This window comes from Ylistrum balloti, unplaced genomic scaffold (genome assembly GCF_031769215.1).
Source record: "Ylistrum balloti isolate Yb309-2 unplaced genomic scaffold, AGI_CSIRO_Ybal_v1 Utg371054, whole genome shotgun sequence".
NCBI lineage: Eukaryota > Metazoa > Mollusca > Bivalvia > Pectinida > Pectinidae > Ylistrum > Ylistrum balloti.
Genome location: NW_026782583.1, coordinates 375,035 through 397,310, shown reverse-complemented (window position 1 = coordinate 397,310; position 22,276 = coordinate 375,035). Strand labels below are relative to the sequence as shown.

The window sequence follows — 22,276 nt, the reverse complement described above, 5'->3', positions numbered from 1 at the left end:
TAACTGCGTGTGTTTTTAGATTGCTTATAATTTCTCCGAAAAAATCTCAGTCAAATTTGTTTTGACTGTTAAAAGCTGGAGTAATTGATCTGTACAGACGATAGCGTTGAAACAAATATTTCAAAATGTCTTTTTTTCATGTATAGAATGTAAGCGGATACATTAAATCGCATTATCTCCGTGAAAATTGCATGGTTGAACAGAAACTCGAGAAAACTAAACGATCGGAAAAAACATTAGATGTTATGGCATTCAAGTAATGTGTGACTTTTAAATAATGTGCAGAAATATCTTCTTATCAATTACAATACAAATATCCGATAATATCTTTTTCTCATCAAAGACATTTCACGAAAGAAAAAAATAGCGAGGTGCTGTTTTACCATGTGTTTCTGTTTCGCCTGTTCTATATACTGGTTGTATAGTTAGTGTTGAATAACTGATAATATCACAAGTATCTTATAATATATTTGCTTGCACGACAATGACCTCGTGTCGAGAACAGTTATCACAGATGGTGCCTGTAGTGGGAATGGTGTTGAACTGTAGAGGCCATTTCAGGAAACAGATAAAATACTATACTGATCGCTTCGCGTGTCGGCAACATTGTGTTGAGGAACATTAAGGAGGAATGCCAACTTATCCAAAGATAAGAGATTCCTTTTTTTTTTTTTTTTTGATAATGATGAATACGATGTAAATTTAACGATACACAAGCGATTCGAAAGCCCCTTGATTAGATGTTTATCGAAAACTTTTGCTTTCAAGTCCTCCATTTTATGTGAGGAACATTGATAAATTGAAAATGTTCTTCAAAGCTGTACTTGGTCTTGGAAACAAAAGAAGTGCCTTTACAGAATAAAAAATTAATAAACCCTGTTGTGATACACTCAAAGGTAAAAACAAAAATATAGAAAATACTAACATGTCAACATAATCGTTATCCAAACTCTAAATCAATAAAAATAGTTCAAAATTTAAACAAAAGAAAAAATTACACGGAGACTCATAAAAAAGTACAAATAGAATAAGACCATGTGTGCCGGAAGAGTAAGCGCCTTCTACTTCATCGATGACACCATGTAAACCTTAGTCAATCTAAATATGTAATGTCAAGTTCTCAAATGAGAACAATGTATACAATAGCGGAAACAGCATTTAAACTAACGAGCATCAAATAAGTCCAGATTTATATCGCGCAAAACATATGTTATTATTTTATGTGGTTTAGCATACATGCATGTAATATTAAGCAACCCTTTGACGTTTTACAGTCAGACTGCAAAGAAGGTTCTTACATAGATAAGCACAAAAACGATATAGACACGAGATAATCTATTACAGCACATTAAAATGAAAAAGTATATCAAAAACCTCTTCATGTTATCGGTAATGACCATTTTTAAAATCCGCTTATCTTGTTGATATAGTCATCACTGACACCTAGATGTATTTAAATCTAACAGAGTCAGTGTTCTACACAAACTGGGGGTAAGTTTAATATCATGTCATAAAGCTTATCTGATATGCTGACATAAATGAATAGTTAAACTGTAAATCATTATTCTCGCATTCCATTTGTATGCCATTAAAGATTGTATCGCAAACACGTGTACTGTATGCCAAAGAATGAAAATAGGTGTTCACAAGCTAAAGACCTGATTTGTGTCATATAAACAATATATCGGGATCAAATAGCCATGGTATTTGTTCCAGTGAGCTCAACTTAAGGTGTGGCTCTTACGTTTTTTAACTTCTGTGCTATATTTCACTCAAATATAAATAATGTGAAAGTTCCTGTTGTCGACGGTTTAATTTTTTGCGTTTTTAACCAAAAGTTTTAATTTTAAATGCTGTTATTTTCATGGAAAACCGGAAACGAACGATCGGTTTCTAAATGTTTCGATATTATTCGGGATTTTATCAGATAACGGAAAGTAGAATCACTCTAAGGTCTTATTTGTTTAGGAGTCAAAGGTTTCGTTAATAAAAAATAGCTGTTACAAAGAAAACCTTCACTGGTTGAAATCTTAATTAAGAGATTGGAGAGTCCTTATGATCAGTTCTGTCCACTGTGATTTGTATTTCCTTTCCCCATATACTTAACACGGCTATGACAATAGAAGGACGAACGAAGACAAAAAATAGATTAATTTAGTAAAACTACGATATACGAAACAGCCATGAGTGATAGCTTTTCACTGTGTAAACTAATATTTACATGTATTGTCGAGATAAAAAACAAAGATGGCTTGCAACTACTTTTGAAAAAACTGAAAGGGAAATTTAATGTTCGTTCTTAAACCTAATGTAACATCTATTTAAGATATGTGCTTTGCAAATTCATTCATTCCAAACTTCTTAGAGGGACAGAAAACCAAGAATACAATTTTTACGTTACATGAGGACCTCTGGAATAATAAATATCAAGTTTAAAGAAAATAACAAATATGTCTCCTGATTTCGGTGCTCTGCAGGCAGCCATCATAGAGGTCTAAGTTTACTCAATAGTCTCTGTCTTGGACACGTGTATCGTGTATCAGTATTCTGATTAAGTACGGGATTCATCTCTACAATGATTTAAACAATGATTTGGAAAAACAACATCCACAGACTCAGTGAAGACCTGACGCCGGTAGATGATGTACATGTACAAACTGCTTTGAGACATCATTGTCTAGGTCATTGATGGCCAACTCGTGTTAAGTGTTTTTTGTGAAGTAGATCTGTGTATGTAATGTGGTTACATATGATCGTTATCTGATATGTTTATAAAGATGTTACAGTTTGGTGTCTGCTGTCTCCTTCAAATCAAATAGGACCAAATTCACTGTCACACTAAATGGTAGTAAATAAGATAACAATGACCAAGGTTATCCGTTGACATACATGTAGATAAACATTTAGAACCCAATGTCTGCAGTAACCACGTTTTCATTCGAGTAGCAACACGACTTAAAATATCAAGTCACACACTTAACTTTGTTCTGAGAATATTCAATATTGAAAACTACAAGATTTATTCAATTTTCAAGTAATTAAACAACCAATCTGACTTTTTTCTCTATTTCATCAATCAATTGGATTTTCACTCCAATACCTCCTAGATTTCCCCAATTTAGGCCCTTGGCATCACTGACAAGTCCAGAAGGATGAAACAGATCTTTTATGTTGATTAATGTTGTAATTTTGTATTTAAAATGTTTAATCTTCTGGTGTGTCGTTTGTTTGTGTCTACGCTATGTCATAAGAGAAGGATCTCTAGATGGACAATCACTACAGAGGTTTAAGTATTATTTTGTACTAGATAGACATTCAGGTCAATATGTGTCTAAAATGTGTACTAATGCCTACGTTGATCGTTTCTGACATCGAGATATGACATTAAGATTTTAGAGCTCATCCATTGTTCTTATTATTGTATCTGACATTGAGTTCTGACATCAAGGTTGGAGAGTTCATCCTTTGCTTTGTTTCGTATCTGACATTGAGTTCTGACATCAAGGTTGGAGAGTTCATCCTTTGCTTTGTTTCGTATCTGACATTGAGTTCTGACATCACGGTTGGAGAGTTCCTCCATTGTTCTTGTTTCGTATCTGACATCGAGTTCTGACATCAAGGTTGGAGAGTTCCTCCGTCGTTCTCATGTCGTTTCTGACATTGAGATCTGACCTTAAAGTGATATTGGCATGTCTGCAGTTGATCATGTTATTTGAAAAAAAAAGTGTTTCACAACATATTTTTCTATATTGTTTAGATGAATTATGACGTCAGTCGTTGCTTGCACTGCTGGCACCGAAATGCTTGAAATGAAACTGAAAAAAAAATCATTTTGACGGAACTTTAAAACAAGACATTTTCTTAAATGATGTGTGGGTTAACCTCAGACGGAATTTAACAGCTATTTCTGTGTGTCTGTTACACACATCACGTACATAGGATTGCACTCGAAATTAGCGTAACGTCCATCCCTCAGCGATAACGTTATCAGACTTACAGACGATGGATCCTAATGAAGATATCACCAGCACCTGCTAAGCTATATGCGCGTACATTACGTCCCCTTGTAGTCAGTAACTGTGCAGTTTCATTCTCAAATAAACCTCAAAGCTGATGTTCTGACACGTGCAATGTTCTACTGTCGTCATACCGCTGGGTTTTTAAGAAAAGTCTGTGAAAAGTACACTATTTCTCTGAAATTTTCTATCGACTAATGTTATTTGCCGTCATGATGGTGTATTTCGTGTTAGCACACAGATTTTTTTTTTTTTTTTTTGAGGGGAGGGGGAGGGTGGGGGCGGTTTCGATCAAGTCAAAATTTAGTTCATCACAAAAACAGGATGAAATTTGTTATAGACCGTGTAATGAATTAAGCGTCCAGCATTTCCTACCTTAGAGTACAAAGGATTATAGCACAGGCGAAAAAGTCGTGTCGGTTCCGTAACACCTCGTACACATCATATAACTGTATTACTACTGGTCACGCTGGTATTTGGCCCGACACCGGTAACACAGAATTCACACTTAGATACGACTAACCGGGAGAAAATATTGCGAATTATTGGTAAATTAGGCTTAATTGCTTCGAACAAATGCCAAGGTAATTTGTTCATAATCAGCATGTCTAGGGGTTGTGAGGCAATGACTGTGGTGTTTATCAATAAGGACAGTCTATTGTAAACCATTAGACGACGAATTAAAAAAAACCGTTAAACAATGTTTATGTTTCGTCAGGGATGATTTTATTTCAATGATCCGATTTGTAAATGAGAATTTTTTTTTCCGAAGAAAGACTACTTATGATACAGATACATGGTAGTGAACTAAATTGGAACGCATTTCGTGAAAGAAATACGTCAAAAGCTATGAGAAAAATAAAATGAGAATGAAATCGTAATAGTTAACGAATTTCTGACCGACAATATCTTCGTTGTATTCGATGTTAGTACAACCAAAAGACGACTTATATACAATGGGAATAAAGTTTACGTTTCATTCGAGATTAAAATTTTACTTTTCACACGAGGTTAAAATGATGGAAGAGTTCATTAAAACAGGAGACAATGCTGACTATGTCAAGAAATTTCTTGTCCAAATCCCTCGTATATAGTTGCCCATCAGAGTTCAAAATTAAGGACGTGACAGACATGGCATCATAGACTACGTTCATCGATCTTATAGAGTGAAACCAACAAGGGTAAATTTCCATATATGGTAATCGTAATGACTTCGATGTCCCTCGTGTGATTTTGCCGTTACTAAGTACAAGTAAATCAAACCTTCGCTCTGAACCTATGGTGTTAACAAGTCGCAGTTCATTCGACATTCAAGGGCTTTCTCCCAAAAACATTTTTTTAAATATGTCGACAGTTAACGAATGCACCTATTAAAATGTAAGGAGTGCAAGTTGATAAAGATTATGGAAAAAATTAATTGTCGTTAACATGTTCTCACTGAGAAACGTTCATTTTCCTGACACCAGGTAGTATGATTGATGTTTTCGTTGTCTCATTTCAGAATGGGACGTTCGCTATTTTGATTGGCCAGGATTTACGTAGTAGGTGGTGGGTGTGGTCGATTTCTGTACTTTCTTCCGTGAGTCTCAGTTACATACACGTAGTCAAGTTATGAGTGATATGTTTCAAATGGTGTCGTCAAGAAGCAAAAGGGAGATGAAAGAAGATTGGCTAATAATCGAAAGAAAAAATAAAACAAATAAAGATAACATATCGACCACAAAGTTAGAGATAACGCGATAATGACCGGCGACAATAATGGAAAACATTGTGTCATGACAGGTGTAAAATGAACGAGATGACACGTCTCGTGAGTAATGATGTCGGTTCAGAATAGAAAACCTATTTGGAAATGGCGTTTCTGCACCTTTATTTATCGAGATGCAACTTACTGTACACTGTACCCGTCCCCGGAGATTATCTGATGTACATTGTACGACATTTGACTTTGTCCATCATAATACTCCAATGAGATTGACACATTCGTTTCGTCAAATACGACACTTTAAAGTAAGCCTTTTTAACGACTTCAATAGACAATTCATAGAAGCCGTAATCTGGTCTCCGGCATACACGTTCAACACGTGACCAAAATGAGGCAGGGAAAATCAGGACTATGAAGACATTGTCGAGAACAGAAAATAACAAACGTGGCTATCACTTTTGATTATCAGTTGGGACAGCAGTTATCACAGTTACGCGGTAATCACTAAAACAGTGAATTTTGGGTTTGGTATCGAATCCTGGAAGATAAAAAAAATGTATATTAACAAATATATTGGTGTTGCTTTTTCATGGGTGTTAATAGTAAAATTTGTCGCTCAAGTGTAGAACATAATTTGTGTTAAATCTTAATGTGACCGTCTGGCTTATCAGACAGATAGTTTAATTGCAGTCACCTTAGTGTCAGAATCATGCCGTGAAACATTGGCTGGACATGCTCTCCACCAGTGAGACATTGACTGTTCACGGTTTAATTGTAGATCTGTAAAAGACATTTTCCCTATCAGAATTAGATTATAATTACTTTAGGATAAACTGTAAGATCACAACAAATAGAGTCAGTCCTGGTGTGGCCGTGGAAGGAGTAACTTGTTAAGCTCGATACTCAGGCCATACATGTTATCATTGTTGTAACTTGTGTTAATACTCAACATTTGTACTTGAGAACGGTTGTTGCTGGTCTTTTGTATAACATAAGGATAGTACAACATAGAGGGGTAACAATGGGAAACTTGTTGGTGACATAGAATATATGATGTCTTTTCTGGTTTTAATTTCTTGACTTTTATTACAGCGATTTGAAAATGAAAGATTTAAAAGCCGTAACTAAAAATTAAATATTAGATACAACAATTTAATTATGTTAGGTGGAAAGGTTTAGTTAATATACAACACTGTAAAATATTAAACTGACAAGCTATCCTTGTTTAATGAAGTTTGATATCGTCATTTTATGTCAATCAAACTTTAAAATGTGCATCACATCAAAAGCAAAGTACAAAAAGGGAAATAATAACCAGCCTATTGTGTTGTCTGCTCCGCACGCGACCAAGGAAGAAATATTGATATTCACACATGGATTAATGGCATCACAGGACGTTTAACAAAAAATGATTATTTTAATACCACAATATCAATTTTTGCGATATCAATGTTATTAAAGCCCCACAGCGACAATAGGCAACATACCATTACAGTAAATTGATATAATAGAATACTCCTAGAATTAAGATCGTCGGAACGACCAATCACCTCCCACTGTGTTCAATATGGTGTGTCGAAAGCATGATACGGTGTACACCACAAAGGTCCTATTGTAAGCTCAAATTGGTCACTGTAGTGATTTTTTCCCTACATCGGCGTTCCGATATGAGGAACATGATAGGCATATTGCAACTGTAGATTGACTTTTGTACAGGCCATCGAATACAGAATTGTCCTTTATCTATGGAATAGCCACAATGGTAAATGGATCTGTACCAACCAATACCTTGAGTATTGAGCTGTGATTTAACTATCAAAATAAACCAATTTGAATAAGTAAGTTCACGTTTCAGCAAATTTAAAAAGACACAAATATTTGGTATTGCATAATCCCCTTTAAATAAAGAAAATTCCATTTTAACTGAATAAGGATATATTCTTGTCGTACTTAAAGCGTCAACTCTGCCGATTGCAAGAAGACAATGAGTTATGACCAATATCATAGGGTATATACCTACTATGTTTGTTAGGGGAAGGTTTAGGGCAAAAAACAATTGCATTCAATTTATATGTGACAGGGATAGAGTGATAATTTCGTTATCTGAATATGTTATCGGCCATTTCCCCTCGCTTTCTATAGTTGTCATTCTCTGGTCGTCTGAGAATCGAGGTTTTGTTAAGATGGAAGAAATTGGTTACAAAAAAACACGATATCCAATCGCCTTAAGATTAGAAACGTGATTTTCTGTTAGATAGCAGTGCAGATGCCCGACCTCGTGTCGCAATCTATAAACAGGTCAAACCACTTCATTCATCATTGACCATCACTGACCACATGTCTCGTTAATTACTACTCGGGAACCTTCTTCCGCGTGCAGCATGGCGGAAATAAGTCCCAATTTACAAACAGATTAATGTCTCGCTGTCCATTACTCCTGCGTTGTGTACAGACCGGCATACGTGTTGTGTCAAATCCTACAAGTGTATAATCATTTATCTTTCATTATTTTTTTATTATCTTCTAAGATCACAAAATATTGGTTCTGCTGTGGAACGATAATTTGATATTCCATTTTTCATTTTTAGGATCGTTGTAGCAAGTTTATGTTTATTCAATGTTCTCTTATGAAAATGAGGAAACGAAATTCTTCATTTTTTATTTTTGATTTATTGTTTATTCGTTAATTTGATAATTTAATCGTTCGAATTGATTGAGTACAACTGTTTTGATACGATGATCATAATATTTGAATTGACAGTTGATTGTTCCGATGTCACTAATTTGTTCCTGTTTTTAACCTTTTCAATCTCTTTCCGGTGGAATCGTTAAGACTACAGATAGTGCTCTGTATTAGCTCACTACTGGAGGACAACAGAATTTGTTTTTAAAGAAAGTGTTGACAGATCTAGCTAAAACGTGAAGAAATTACAAATATATTCTTAACTGAAAACGAAACCTGGGCTGTAATATTAAAATATGATGGAAAGTAATTCAGTTGAAGTTTTTTAGGGTTTGTGGCGGGGTTGATACGTAACATGAACTGCTCGTAGAACATCCTGTTTGCTTATTTTAGATATGTCATGCAGTGACTAATTACACATTTACTGCATGATCGAAAGAGGCGACAGAACTTTTTTCTCAAATTCATTTTTTTTCTTCCTCATGTCTCACCAGACGCTACCTCACCTTGGTCTTAATGTTGAGTGCTCACACAGAATGAAGTTGACAGTGGTTTCTGTCCTCGGCCATGACATAGGTAACTCATTAAAATGGCATGCTCAAAGCTCATTGTTTATTTCTCATCATTGCATCGGATGTATACAATGAGTGGCTAATCCATTGCCGGTGTGATGTGAACTGGTGAGGCGTCATTCCACTGTATCTAAAGTATGTCATTTCAGTGTGTTGGCACTACAAAAGTTCCCATGAGTTGCCCCATCATTGTACAACATCATTTCAACATTGTAACATCTTACCAACATTGGTACATCGACATCAAAACCTACCGAAAGGATCTTAATTTATTTCATAATTTTTCACTGAAAAAAAAATAATTTCACACTAGGATTGGTTTACTTTATCGTTGTGCAGTGTCTATAAAATGCTTCCTGTTACAGATATAAACAAACTGAAATGAATACATTACTTTTTTATAGCTGAAATTCATTTCGTCATTTATTTACTTGGGTGTTCAAGTTTTTTTCACCCTTTTTGAAATACAATCTTGTGGTGAGTAAATTGTGTCCTGTATTATTTATAAACAAGCGAGAAATTTAGAGGCAATAGATGTTTTATAAATCTTATCTCACTTTCGTTCGTTAATTAAAATGTAAGACATTAAAACCACATCCAGTATGACGTTAAGTAAATAACTCAAATCAACGAAGCATGACCAGCTATCGGTCATACACCAATGTGCAATAGCGTATCATTATACAATATATGCCGTCCTCAGTGAACCGTATATCCGCGGAAAGTAAGGATGCTGTCAGGAATTGTACATTTCATTACCAGGTCGTCAGATATATATATATATTGTGTGTGTCTTAGTTAACTATGTAGCGAATTGTACCAATGCATACCGATTTCTGAGCCAAATAGTCGTAACGTATTGTGTTTGTTTAGATATATAATAGTGTATCATGAACAGCATTTATACCACGATGTACCGCATACCGAACGGTAACAAAATGTACCATGTACCTACCTGCACCACAGCCTATCTTATACTAAACTGTACCACAGCGTGCTTATACCGAACGGTAACAAAATGTAACATGTACCTACCTGCACTACAGTATACACTAAACTGTACCACAGCGTGCTTATACCGGACGGTAACAAAATGTAACATGTACCTACCTGCACCACAGCCTATCTTATACTAAACTGTACCACAGCGTGCTTATACCGAACGGTAACAAAATGTACCATGTACCTACCTGCACCACAGCCTATCTTATACTAAACTGTACCACAGCGTGCTTATACCGAACGGTAACAAAATGTAACATGTACCTACCTGCACCACAGTCTATCTTATACTAAACTGTACCACAGCGTGCTTATACCGAACGGTAACAAAATGTACCATGTACCTACCTGCACCACAGCCTATCTTATACTAAACTGTACCACAGCGTGCTTATACCGAACGGTAACAAAATGTAACATGTACCTACCTGCACCACAGTATACACTTAACTGTACCACAGCGTGCTTATACCGGACGGTAACAAAATGTACCATGTACCTACCTGCACCACAGCCTATCTTATACTAAACTGTACCACAGCGTGCTTATACCGAACGGTAACAAAATGTACCATGTACCTACCTACACCACAGTATACACTAAACTGTACCACAGCGTGCTTATACCGGACGGTAACAAAATGTAACATGTACCTACCTGCACCACAGCCTATCTTATACTAAACTGTACCACAGCGTGCTTATACCGAACGGTAACAAAATGTACCATGTACCTACCTGCACCACAGCCTATCTTATACTAAACTGTACCACAGCGTGCTTATACCGAACGGTAACAAAATGTAACATGTACCTACCTGCACCACAGCCTATCTTATACTAAACTGTACCACAGCGTGCTTATACCGAACGGTAACAAAATGTACCATGTACCTACCTGCACCACAGCCTATCTTATACTAAACTGTACCACAGCGTGCTTATACCGAACGGTAACAAAATGTACCATGTACCTACCTGCACCACAGTATACACTTAACTGTACCACAGCGTGCTTATACCGGACGGTAACAAAATGTAACATGTACCTACCTGCACCACAGCGTATCTTATACTAAACTGTACCACAGCGTGCCTATACCGAACGGTAACAAAATGTATCGTGTACCTACCTGCACCACAGCGTATCTTATACTAAACTGTACCACAGCGTGCTTATACCGGACGGTAACAAAATGTAACATGTACCTACCTGCACCACAGCCTATCTTATACTAAACTGTACCACAGCGTGCTTATACCGGACGGTAACAAAATGTAACATGTACCTACCTGCACCACAGCGTATCTTATACTAAACTGTACCACAGCGTGCTTATACTGAACGGTAACAAAATGTATCGTGTACCTACCTGCACCACAGTATACACTAAACTGTACCACAGCGTGCTTATACCGAACGGTAACAAAATGTACCGTGTACCTACCTGCACTACAGTATACACTAAACTGTACCACAGCGTGCCTATACCGAACGGTAACAAAAGTTACCATGTACCTACCTGCACCACAGCGTATCTTATACTAAACTGTACCACAGCGTGCTTATACCGATCGGTAACAAAATGTACCGTGTACCTACCTGCACCACAGCGTATCTTATACTAAACTGTACCACAGCGTGCTTATACCGATCGGTACCAAAATGTACCATGTACCTACCTGCACCACAACCTATCTTATACTAAACTTTTCCACAGCGTGCTTATACCGAACGGAACCAAAATGTATCATGTACCTATCTGCACCACAGCGTATCTTATACTAAACTGTACCACGGTGTGCTTATACCGATCGGTAACAAAATGTACCGTTTACCGACTGTATCATAGTATATCGTATAACGGAGTGTACCACAGAGTACCGTGTACTGAAATTTATTGCAATGCACCGTGTACTGCATTGTAACACAGTGTTTGTGCATCATATGTACCACAGTATACCGCGTACAGCCCTGTACCAAAATGTACGTGTACCGAACTGCACAATAGTGTATCGAATAGTACCACGGTATATTACCGAATAGTACCACGGTATATTTTGTACCGAACTGTACCATGGTTTATCCTGTACCGAACTGTACCACGGTATGTCTTGTACCGAACTGTACCACGGTATATCTTGTACCGAACTGTACCACGGTATATCTTGTACCGAACTGTACCACGGTATCCCGTAATGTAGTACAGCATATCGTTCATCAAACAATATCACAGTATACTTCTGTATATCGATATGTACCACACTATTCCGTTTACCGTACTGTAACACAGTATTCAGGTACCGCACTGTACAGTGTACCGCATTGTACCGGGTACCGCATTGTACAGTGTACCGCATTGTACCACAGTAAACCTTGTATCAAACAGTCTACAGTATATAACAGCTAAATGACAGCATTTCATTACACAATGATTAACACAGCTGCAACACGACGCCAAACGAACTAGAACAGACAGACGAACACCCACAACAAATACAAACTAATACTTAATAGATTATTTTAAGGCCTTGCCAACAGTACATGTACAAGTCTGGCTGCGAATGGTCTAAAGCATGCGATGGACGTCCAGCTCAAGGACAACAATGCCACGTTCTAAAATGCTTTTACAAGTATGCATTATTTATAGCTGCAACTTTTAAGGACCTTGTAAAAAATTAGATTTTTTTCCCATAAAAACGGTCCCAAGTCCTGTTCTATAAAACCCTTTCAGATTCTTGTCTCTTCTGACGTGTTGGTATATATCCGGATATAAGACATGTTTAACCTTGCCGTAAAATATACTTACATGGTAGTCAAGGTCAAGGACGTACTTTCCCTCCCGATCACGTTCATTTTTTCCTAAAACGGGCATGCCCTATCTGATAAACCCGAAGAACTTTTCAAACTCATTCATCCAAAATCATTTATATAAGTGATGTGTTATTTAGATTATAGGGTTTGACGTTTATATATGACGTTATTAAAGACATTCACGATTAGGTTGTTAATATTTTTTCTGGATAAGCTGGTCGAGTTTATGAAGGTAAGCCAATATTGCATAGACGTGGTTACAACGTACATCAGTGTAGAATGTGTACACCAGGCATACAGCTTCATTACTAAGCGATGGATGTGATGATATATCTAATGGAACATTTAAATAAGATTTATATTTATTTATAATAAAGGATTCCAGAGTGATGTTTTAAATACGATCCTTTTCTCCTCCACCATCGCCGCATTTAAACTCTTCTGTTTGGCCAACTCACTCGACGATTTTTCCCAGTCACGCGCGTGCCGATACAGTCTGCTATCACAGAACATGACTATCCATTAATGTGGCCGAAAATGACCAATACTATAGTCCGAAAGATTTTTATTGATTGTTATATACAACCTAAAGCTGTCCGGAATGGTCCCTCCATTAGTTATTACGGAACAGGAAGTTCCAGAATGATTTCAGTGAGAGAAGGGAGGATAGGCGTTGTTCCGTTACCAATCTTCTGGCACCAAAGTTCGCTGCTACCGTGATGGGTAGCCACGTCATCACAGCACGATTTCTTATTTTACAACGATTTCCAAGTGAGATAAAACGGAGTTATATCCGTCTGTGTACTTTTAGTATTACGATCTTTTTTATTATAAATATATAAAATTTGGAACTAATTACCACAGTTTGAAATGCTCAGTGGATAATCAGGAAGTTGTACAAGAGTACCGGTCACATGGAATATATTTATCAAACAACGTCTACGTGAATATTAGTAAGTACATTGGAATCTTGTGAACATCTATTGGAATATTAATTTCATTTTAGTAATATTTATCATGGTGTTAGTATGAAAACATGAAAACCCAAACACTTCAACAATTCCGCCAAACTTGATTATTTTGTATTGATTTGATAATTAATCTAATACAAAACTAAATTTACAGCTGTGTAAAAAAATATGTTTAAATATTGAAACGACATTTCCATCGGAAGAGGGTAACAACTACATAAAGAAAATAATAGCATGTCCGATACTTCAGACGTTTTCTATTAAGAATGCACGTGTTCATTTTACAAACACGTAGAGTTCCTGTATCAATGCCATGTTCCTTGCTTTGATTACAAATGAATAATATATATGTGAACGTGGGTAAAGGTGTACTAATATATATATAAGATTTGTGTTATAAGAAGGCTAGCTGGCCAAGGTGTACCAATATATATATATATATATAAGTTTTGTGTTATGAGAAGACTAGCTGATCAAGGTGTACCAATATATATATATATAAGTTTTGTGTTATAAGAAGGCTTGCTGGCCAAGTTGTACCAATATATATAAGTTTTGTGTTATAAGAAAGCTAGCTGATCAAGGTGTACCAATATATATATATATATAAGTTTTGTGTTATGAGAAGGCTTGCTGGTCAAGGTGTACCAATATATATAAGTTTTGTGTTATGAGAAGGCTTGCTGGCCAAGTTGTACCAATATATATAAGTTTTGTGTTATGAGAAGACTAGCTGATCAAGGTGTACCAATATATATATATATATATAGGTTTTGTGTTATAAGAAGGCTAGCTGATCAAGGTGTACCAATATATATATATATAAGTTTTGTGTTATGAGAAGACTAGCTGATGAAGGTGTACCAATATATATATATATGTATATAGGTTTTGTGTTATAAGAAAGCTAGCTGATCAAGGTGTACCAATATATATATATATATAAGTTTTGTGTTATGAGAAGGCTAGCTGATCAAGGTGTACCAATATATATATATATATAAGATTTGTGTTATGAGAAGGCTAGCTGGCCAAGGTGTACCAATATATATATATATAGGTTTTGTGTTATAAGAAGGCTAGCTGATCAAGGTGTACCAATATATATAAGTTTTGAGTTATGAGAAGGCTAGCTGATCAAGTTGTACCAATATATATATATATATAAGTTTTGTGTTATGAGAAGGCTAGCTGATCAAGGTGTACCAATATATATATATATATATATAGGTTTTGTGTTATAGGAAGGCTAGCTGGCCAAGGTGTACCAATATATATAAGTTTTGTGTTATGAGAAGGCTAGCTGATCAAGGTGTACCAATATATATATATATAAGTTTTGTGTTATGAGAAGGCTAGCTGATCAAGGTGTACCAATATATATATATATATATATATATATAAGTTTTGTGTTATGAGAAAGCTAGCTGATCAAGGTGTACCAATATATATATATATATAAGTTTTGTGTTATGAGAAGGCTAGCTGATCAAGGTGTACCAATATATATATATATAAGTTTTGTGTTATGAGAAGGCTAGCTGATCAAGGTGTACCAATATATATATATATATATATATATATAAGTTTTGTGTTATGAGAAAGCTAGCTGATCAAGGTGTACCAATATATATATATATATATAAGTTTTGTGTTATGAGAAGGCTAGCTGATCAAGGTGTACCAATATATATATATATATAAGTTTTGTGTTATGAGAAGGCTAGCTGATCAAGGTGTACCAATATATATATATATATATAAGTTTTGTGTTATGAGAAGGCTAGCTGATCAAGGTGTACCAATATATATATATATATAAGTTTTGTGTTATGAGAAGGCTAGCTGATCAAGTTGTACCAATATATATATATATATATAAGTTTTGTGTTATGAGAAGGCTAGCTGATCAAGGTGTACCAATATATATATATATATATAAGTTTTGTGTTATGAGAAAGCTAGCTGATCAAGGTGTACCAATATATATATATATATATATATATATATATATATATAAGTTTTGTGTTATAAGAAGGCTAGCTGATCAAGGTGTACCAATATATATATATATAAGATTTGTGTTATGAGAAGGCTAGCTGGCCAAGGTGTACCAATATATATAAGTTTTGTGTTATGAGAAAGCTAGCTGATCAAGGTGTACCAATATATATATATATATATATATATATATAGGTTTTGTGTTATGAGAAGGCTTGCTGGTCAAGGTGTATCAATATATGACTTGTCTTTATATATGTCTGTAAAACCGGAAGACTTCCTGGTCGAGTTACATATAAAGTCAATTTTTTTTTTTTCCATAAAGAGAAGTGATAAATCTTTATCTCAATTTGTCAGCTTTATGTAAGGTCGTTGACAGAATTCCGAATCCCATTGGTTCTTGAAATAAACATTCACTATTGGGTTAGAAGATATACAACTATGAGGCAATGATGAAACGGACTCGCGATAGGTGTTCGCACGCGCTCTACCATACGATGTAAACAATTTTTGTCCGACTGTGTTCTGATCACGTGATACCCGCAGACTGTCATAACAATTGTACCGTATAACTCTTTTCCAATAATCGTTATGTAGAGTCGATAGGTTTTATATGTTTTCCAGAATAAAGTTAAAGCGGCTATTCAAACCACGTCTTTCGATCCTGAAAATAAACACCCTACGTCAAACAAGAGGAATTAAAATGCTACAACATTGGGTGTTCTCAATCTGATGTCAGAGAACAGCGAATGGTTGTCGGTATTGGGATTTTACTGGTAAAAAAAATCACCCACAGGAACCCCAGCTAGAATCGTGAAGGAAATCGGCGTTCTTAAACAGAGGTATTTGGGGTTTTTTTATTTTCAAAATGAAACTGTTTTTTCCCGTATGCCAACAATTATTTCAATCAAACACTGTCTTGGAACAAGAGAATGATGTTTAAATATAAATTCGTGTACATCTGGTTTCTATAGACTACGAAAGGCAGTTTATCTTACGGTTTTGTTAAAATGTATTCTGCATAACTGACCTGCAATGACGAACTTAGTTGTTCGTGTCGCTTTTAAGAAAACAATTGTAAGACAGTTTAGAAACTGCTTATAACAGCCATTTCTTTTTTTCCTTTATGTTTTTGAATCAGGAATTAGTTTATTAAGACATTGCGTTGATGAAACACTGTTATTCCGTAAGACTTGAGAGCACCATAGTATTAACGCACCTAATAAAAACAATATTAACATTCAACAATTTAAGCTTATACAGACCCCAGACTTTCTGGACCTGTGAGCTTACGTCACGTGTTTCATTGTGAAAATCAGAAACAAAGATGGCGAAGTTGAGAGGAATAACACCTGACATTGTATATCATTGCTATCTTTGTAATCCATTTAACATAATGGCAGTTTGCAGAGATAGACCATGACAAGGGGTATTTTTTATGACATGTAACGGGGAGGTCTAGGTTTTGGAACTTCGTTGGCAACGGAAGCGAGTTGCACGTTGTCTTGCATACAGTGCAACTGGCAGTTAGAATGTGGTTTTGAGATTAGGTAATATGATGGCGGCGGTAGTCAGGCAGGAGTCAGGGATGGAATGGGGTAAACCATCAGCGTCAAACTCTTCATAATCTGCTTATCAGTACTGCATGAGACAACACTTGTTCGCCCTAATTTTCAAAATTTCTTCTTCTTTTTTTTTTTTTTTTTTAACTGTTATTCACACTGTGAACAGTACAGCCTGCCTAATTTTCTCGATCGCCTCTCATTATACTCCATCCCATAAAGTTGTTGCGCGAATTGTGATTTAAAAAAATCCAACTACATGTATGTCCGGTGCATCTCTAGGCACAGATCAAGCTAGATAAAGTCATCTACTTTCACAACTTGTTTTGAACTGATCGTGTTTTACGTCATGGTTCATGTTTCCAGATTCAAATTGTTTGATAGATTTGACGACTTAAGAGAACTTGTTCTTACAGTTAAAAAATAAAACGACAAATTGTTCACATATAGAAACCGAGATTTATCCTCGCACCTGCTGATTTGTTCTATGACATGGCAAAGTGACGTTTATTATTGTATTCTGCTTCTGTTCTGTCAAAAAGCGCGGCTTCTTTAATTCTAAATAATTAATAATTTGTTTCAGTCCTAACGGAAACACCTTTAGTAACTTAATTAATACTTTAGAATATATATCTGGTTTATTTATCCGAATATAATAAGGTCTGTTGCATCAATAAAATTGTTAGTGAAATGAAAGCGTCCCAGGCGACTGACAAACGGAGTAGGGGGACTCCAGAGAGTTAGAAATCTGTTTTGATGAAGTAGAAATGCCTTTCGGATGCGAGGAATTTACATATATGAGTAAGACGGCGGTGTTCCGGAAGAGGAAGAAATGTCCTTGTTGGTGTGGAAAAAAACTAAGGATATGTTGCAGGTGAAGTGCTAGGCTTTAAATGTTGTGAATGGTTGTGAATAACACCGTGGTCTCGAACATACGAATTTGTCGATTTTAGTGAGATGTATACACATCAGGTGACTGATTCAGGCTGATTAATTTACATAACCGAATGTGAGGGTCTAGATAGCGACAGCAGGTTATGTATATAACTGTGTATCATACCTGTATCATATCTGCACAGTACGGCTATGTTAAGATCTGCTGGCGTATTTTGAAATATATTGTAGAAATCCTGTAATTCTCACTTATGATGTTGATGAGTCAGTTTGTTTTTTCAGATCAGCTAACACCGTCCGTATATCTTGTTACAGAACAGATTGTATACCTAGAGATAATAAACAACTCTTACCGAGATCCTCTTTGTAAACAGAGTATTGTTAATATAGATATCATGATGTCGTCGTATTTATCAATTTCAATGAAATTGTTAGATGTTTTAAGAATATCAAAATAACATTTGTAGGTTACAAGAAGTGTATGTTTTATACCAGGGTAATTTCAACAGCTCTTAGGATAAAAGGCTATCTTTATCGCACCATCAAAGAACACAAATTTACCATATCTCGAAGTCACATCCCAGCGATAACTGTCCGATCTCCGCTGTCGGCGCCCTGCTCGTGTTACAATATTACCTCAATTCACAGCCAAATCCAATATATATATGTTGTAATGAGGCCAGGAAGTATCTACACAGTTACTTATCATATGAACCCAACACATCTAGCTCATTTTTGCGATTGCTTTAGATTAACTACATAGATGTATAACACCTGTAAAACATAGCATACGGTATTAAACTGATGCCTTTTCTGAACCTCAGAATTAACGTTGATATCGAAATTCGAATTTAGAACAAACAAATAAAAAAACTCCACAGCTTTGAGTACAGTGCTAATACTTATAATGACGAGTTAAAATTGACCTGATGACCTTAGGGGGAATTAGATGTCTATATCAAGCTGTGGTTAAATAATCCTAGTTGTAGATCAAAGACCTGACGTATTAAACCTCCCTATGAGTTTTGACTGTGAAACCACGGGGTGAATACTAATGACGTAATCATGATTCTAATGTACTGTTAAAGGTTGTACGAAAGACGTACAAGTAAATAGCATCTTTCAATACTTATTCAAAATTAAACTGCATCATACATCTGTTTCGTCCTTTAAGGACAAGTCATTGATATTACATCATACAGCTGTTTCGTCCTTTAGGGACAAGTCATTGATATTACATCATACATCTGTTTCGTCCTTTAGGGACAAGTCATTGATATTACATCATACATCTGTTTCGTCCTTTAGGGACAAGTCATTGATATTACATCATACATCTGTTTCGTCCTTTAGGGACAAGTCATTGATATTACATCATACATCTGTTTCGTCCTTTAGGGACAAGTCATTGATATTACATCATACATCTGTTTCGTCCTTTAAGGACAAGTCATTGATATTACATCATACATCTGTTTCGTCCTTTAAGGACAAGTCATTGATATTACATCATACAGCTGTTTCGTCCTTTAAGGACAAGTCATTGATATTACATCATACATCTGTTTCGTCCTTTAAGGACAAGTCATTGATATTACATCATACAGCTGTTTCGTCCTTCTAGGACTCGAAAGTTATGCTATATCATACAGCTGTTTGGTCCTTATAGGATTCGTAAGTGATATTACATCATACAGCTGTTTGGTCCTTCTAGGATTCGTAAGTGATGTTACATCATACAGATGTTTCGTCCTTCTAGGACTCATTAGTGATGCTACATCATACAGATGTTTCGTCCTTCTAGGACTCGTAAGTGATGCTACATCATACAGCTGTTTCGTCCAACTAGGACTCGTCAGTGATGCAACATCATACAGCTGTTTCGTCCTTCTAGGACTCATTAGTGAAGCTACATCATACAGCTGTTTCGTTCTTCTAGGACTCATTAGTGATGCTACATTATACAGCTGTTTCGTCCTTCTAGGACTAGTCAGTGATGTTAAATCATACAGCTGTTTCGTCCTTCTAGGAATAGTCAATGATGCTACATCATACTGCTGTTTCTTCCTTCTAAGACTCGTCAGTGATGCTACATCATACAACTGTTTCGTCCTTCTAGGACTCGTCAGTGATGCCACATCATACAGCTGTTTCGTCCTTCTAGGACTAATTAGTGATGCTACATCATACAGGTGTTTCGTCCTTCTAGGACTTGTCGTTCTTTTAATACTAAAGTACGAAGTTTAAAAATTGAAGGCGATTAAGGAAAATCTCTATTGATAGAAAGAATTAATGTCATAATTAAGTTTGAGAGACGCACCAGCTTTTTATTTCAATACACGTCATTTTGATATATCAGATAATTTTAGAAGAACGTCAGATGTATACTCTGAACAGTGCTAGTATTCAAATGGATTAAAAATTTTGTGTACATGAAGTGTAAATGAACCTGATAAAAAGGAAATGTATGATATAAAGATAAAGTGAACACTTTAAAGGAGATGCAATTTGATTGGTTAAAAGTTTATGCTTGATAGAGGAAGTGTTTCTGAGGTTTTGTCAAGGTTAGGGAAAAGGTCATCTCTCAGGTTCTGTGAACTTTCATATATGTGTATATACATAATTCTGCATTTTTTTAAAAGTTCTATTAAAAGCTTGGTTTCCCGTCAAATGCTGTCATTTACCGTCGATAATTCCCCGATAATCACATAATTGAGCCTGACGTTTTGAAAACACAAACATTTAATATGTATCTAGCTCTAGATTTATGTGCCAGATAGGTTATTATCTGTACAATTTTGATCTATAAATACAACTTGGAGAAAGATGGGATTAATCATAGCTTTAAGATTCTTACCTGCAGTAACCGATCTACTCCATTAATTCTGAATGACTGAAGTATACGTTTATATACACCTAATTAATATTCCGGATTCTTTTGATCATGTTTCCTTCCCTTAAATATCTGAAGCTAATTGATATCTTAAATCTTTCCTTTTCCACCCAAACTGATGTACAGGTAACAGACTGTGTGCAGCACGGGTACTGACAAATGACCTGAGTCATGCTTACAGCTGTAAGAGTAAACCACCTGTGGAAATTGCCTCTTATATTCCGTGTTGGATGTTCAAATTAGTCTATCGACGTAGGTTAAACTAATACGGAAATAACAAGAAAGTGTTAAACTGATAAACAAACTCTAGGAAGGTCAAACGAGAACAAAGAACAACATACATGGTAACTATTGGAAAAGTACTAGGAGATTAAGACCAGATGTTCTCGAAGAGTAAGCTTCTGCGGCTTTCATCGACAACATAAGTGAGGTAAATTTCGGCCAATCCCGCTTAAACCAGATCCTAATTTAAACAGCGTTTTACTTTTTGAAACGAGACCAGGAATTAGGAACTAGGAACCAGCTTCAGGCTCCCTGACACGTTTTGGTAAACTGAAACGTTTCAAAGCAATCTGGCTACTTTTCCTTCATTACGTCAAAATGTCTAGTACATGAAACCTATTGCTTGTGAAATTCCGTTAGCAAGTTAATAATATGCATCACCTGCTTCTTTTAAAGGTTGTTGACTGATTCCTGTACGTTTTATTTTTAACGAAAATTTATTTAATAATATGTAAATATATATGTAAAACTGTTGTGTGGCTTTTGATACTGACAAACAATTCAGCAGTAACGCAGTGACATAATCAATAATACATATTGTTATTCTAGACTGACATTCCAATAAATATCTGCTTTATCTGAATTGTTCCAATATTGATGACGTAACGGCTGATTTAATCAATGATAAAATCAATGTAGGAGAATCTGAATAATTATAATCCTTTGAATACAGTATGTGGAATCAAGTTCTATTGATTTAAACATTCATTATTAATTTACAATTGACACGGATTTTATTTCTCGTTACGGTCTCTTAATTACACCTATTCAGGGCAGGATGTACCAGCTGACGTCACCTCATATAATTCTCTTGTCATGTAAAGTTAACTACTATTGACTGTGTAAACCTAGCTAAAATAAATCGAGACGAAAGCTTTTA

General features: G+C 35.7%; 1 protein-coding gene across 2 annotated transcripts in view; it reads left to right on the top strand.

Annotated features, from left to right (window-relative positions):
• LOC132560385 (platelet-activating factor receptor-like) overlaps nucleotides 1-22,276 on the top strand; it is a 50,169-nt gene that overhangs the window by 2,806 nt on the left and 25,087 nt on the right. The window contains exon 1 of one of the 2 annotated variants that reach the window (XM_060225053.1): nucleotides 13,633-13,746. The exons of the other annotated variant lie outside the window; for it this stretch is intronic. The gene's annotated coding sequence lies outside the window, so the exon portion shown is untranslated. Of the gene's footprint in view, nucleotides 1-13,632; nucleotides 13,747-22,276 lie in introns of those variants that run through there. 2 annotated transcript variants of the gene reach the window in all.